This window comes from Halichoeres trimaculatus, unplaced genomic scaffold (genome assembly GCF_033239565.1).
Source record: "Halichoeres trimaculatus isolate MK-OKI-2021-1 unplaced genomic scaffold, fHalTri1.1 fHalTri1_scaffold_15, whole genome shotgun sequence".
NCBI lineage: Eukaryota > Metazoa > Chordata > Actinopteri > Labriformes > Labridae > Halichoeres > Halichoeres trimaculatus.
In genome coordinates, this window is record NW_027437193.1 from 10,280,214 (window position 1) to 10,283,605 (window position 3,392).

Consider the following 3,392-nt stretch of genomic DNA (forward strand, 5'->3'; position numbering starts at 1 on the left):
TGTTAACACCTGTCAAACTTTGGATTGTTATGTATTGTTTTTCTGATGTCTTAGTGTCACTGTGCCATTGTGCCACGGTGCTATGGATGGAAAATAAAGAAATGCACCTGTAGAACTCAACGCGTGATAATTTGATACCACGACACTAACATTTCATGTCACCATAAACAGGGAGACTCTGAACTCCTGCTGTGACCACAGATCTCCCTTTAGATTTTTGTTGCATTGACCAAGAAGTCCAAAAATGTGTCTTTCACCACGACAAATATCTGACAGCTTTGTGGGTTTATAACGAACCAAATATTTAATATCACACATAGAAAAAGCACTGACAATCAACACAATAGCATTTAAAGTTGCATATTTTCATCAAGCCTGAACCTACTGTGCAGAACATCACATACATGTTCTCTGTCACAGATTCTATGGAAGAAATCTACGACAACATCTATTAAAAACAGAAAATAATTAAAAAAAAGAAATGTACCAGGTTGTTTTGATTGCACATCTCCCATTAAATACTAGCTGTAGGAGGCAGTAGAGCCTAAATGTTGATGTGCTTTTATCAGAGGCAGCAGATAGACGTACAGTATGAGAACAATAAAATGACCTTAAAGCTGCTTGAGGTCACATTCAGTGAGAAGACTTGTCTTATTCATCTTAACCTACAGTGCGACTGTACTGTAACACTGCACGCTAAAACACATATAATAAGAATTCAATTTGTGCTTCTTGTCAGGATCACATCGCCTTGAGGTGATCCAGCTTGGAGAGCCCGCTCAGAGGCAGAGAGGATCATGGGACCGAAGCTTATCCAGTCTTTTTGTAGCTGGAGGCCGTGTGATGAGTGAGTCCATCGTCTGCACAGAGCTGGAAACTGAAATGCTCTTCTTGTGTGGCTGCCTAAATTACACTTGTTCAGGTCACAGTGAAACAGGTTGCTACAGATAAAGCTTCCAGATAAGTTCAGATGAGTTTAGATATACTTTACTGATCTGTCATGGGCCTGTTGCTTAAGATTCAGAGTGAAGAGGGAATAAATACGATAAATAAAAACATACAAACAATCATAAAAGAAATTATATACGTTAAAACTTTTAATAGTTTAAAACTTATATTCAACTCACACTAAGGTAGATAACCTCCTCCTAAACTTTCCTCTTTTTTTCCTCTTCCTGACTTCAGCTGTAGACCAGCCTCATCCACGCTCACATGGTCCGTCTGTGGACTTGATTCAGCTTGGGAACCTCGGCCAGTCTCTTTGTGTGTGTGTCTGTCAGCATAGGAGGACGGTTTCACACTCAGTGAGGGCATCATCACACAGGCGTCTTCTTACTGCGCTCACTGGGCTGAACCCTGGGAACCAGACTGAAGAAGGCTGCTCTCATCAAGCAAATGGACCCAGGTATTCTGACACTGAAATCAGAGCTGGGCTTCACTCGAGGATGTCCAGTGTTTTTTGGGTGAAAGCTTCATAGAGAGGAAAGAAGTCTGTGCTGAAATATTGGAACTGTGAACTTTCTTTTTTCTGGTTGAGTCAAAAGTTTCATCCAGAGTCAGTGCAGAGGTTTTAAAATGCAATTTAGGACTTTAAAAAAAACTTCTCAACTTTTTCTCCCAGGTTTAAAACCTAGTTTGAATCTCTTAGTCACATCATCTCCTACATTTTTCATGCGGAAACCAAATTTCCGTCCAAATTTCTATTCACCTTCTTCTTCTCCTCCTTCTGCCTGTTGGCAGTTTCTGAATGTGTACACAATACGCTGTTGTAAATGCCCGAAATAGCCATGTAACGATAAAGAAAAATAAATCATTTGATACTGACAGGATCTCATGAAATATTCAGACATCTCTCAAAGAACCATCTAAAATTTAAAGACCTCTCACAAGTAAAAATAGACTTTTCAGTCATACCATCCCTTTAGTTTGAAAGAATCTAATGATTATATTTTTCAGATATGATGCTTTGGTTGCTTAAAAGAATATTTAAAAGAATAATGAGTCTGATTTGTGACCTCTCTTTTTTTGGCAGAAGCTCTGGTAGCCCAGTTGTCTTTGAATCTGTATCAAAGGCTGATTCCTCTTCAAAATTTCATGAGTTTGTCCTTGGCCTGTGCTGCCCTCCTCCAAGTTTTATGAAAGTTGGTCTGATCATGTTTTTGTACTGTGTCTGACTAACAGACAAATACAAATCACCCTCTTCTCAGGCATCACTGAGACTATTCTCACCCCACACACAGTTTTAGTTTTTAAAATTTGATTCACAAAGGCATCATAGAAGTATTATTGAATTTGATTTATGAATATAAGAAAAGGAAATATGTAGGAGTCTGTGTTAAGTAGAAAAAGTGTGCAGAGTATTGTGTAAAACATAAAACTATTCAAAGAAGAACTGTGTAACTACTTCTATGGTAGTCACAGGTGTACTTGCTTCTTTCTTACTTGTTGAATTTATGCATCTGAAAAAAGCTGGAAGCTACAGTCTGTGCTCTGAAACTAAAAACTCTTCTGGATATTTTTTTTTTCTTGCTTTCAGTTCCCAGAGTGCACCTGAAACAGGAAAAAGGATTTTTAGGGGTGCTGCTCCAGCAGCTTGAAATCTGTTGGAGGAGGATTTGGGTCTGAGGGAAATCTATTCAGAAGTAGACTGAAAGCATGAGAGACAGAGGCATCAGGTTGTATGTGAGTGCTTCGACGAATCACTCCCTGTTTTACAGTGCAGGACGTGTTGGTGCAAAACTTTTTTATGTGCCATTTTTCTATTGTAGGAATGCAGATTCTAAATATTTACATAAATAGACATTTGGAAAAGGAGAACTACGATTTTTCCAGTGAAAGAAACATGACTAAGAGGAACATAGTGCATGTAACTGACAGTTGTGCATTCCTACAGCAACACATTGCTTAACACTTTGAACATCATCATGAGGAACAGGCTGAAGAATAATCTCAGTGGTCATACAGTCATCTAGAACAAGGCTTTGAACACTGAATGTGGACTTGATACAATGAGAAAACTGAGCAGGAAAACAAAAATTAAACTCTGTTTTGTTCCTTTTGAGAATAATGAGCTTGTCCACATTGTTAGGGTGTCTGCTGTGAGCACAACACTGCAAAAAACAAGGCACATTTACCTGACAAAAATTATGCCTCAGTTGCTTGAAACAAATCTTCCAGTAAGGAAAAAAAACAATTATTTTTGAGTTTCTTGAAACGCTAATAAAGTCCAAAGCATAAAGAAGTACATTTTTCATAATTTTATTTTTACTATTTACAAGCAATTTTTGTTGGGTCACAATCAAGGGCCAACATGTAGTTAAGAAAATGAAACCTATGAGGGGGTGCTAAAAGTTGCTCTTCATTGAGAATCCGCTTGAGGCTGGCTGATTTTG

The 3,392-nt window shown here is 38.2% G+C and overlaps 1 long non-coding RNA gene across 1 annotated transcript; it reads left to right on the forward strand.

Annotated features, from left to right (window-relative positions):
* The first annotated feature begins 751 nt into the window (after positions 1–751).
* LOC141804753 (uncharacterized) lies at positions 752–2,265 on the forward strand. The gene is made up of 3 exons (XR_012599653.1): positions 752–847; positions 1,186–1,405; positions 2,033–2,265. It is a non-coding gene; the product is annotated as an uncharacterized LOC141804753 (long non-coding RNA).
* The last annotated feature ends 1,127 nt before the right edge of the window (positions 2,266–3,392 follow it).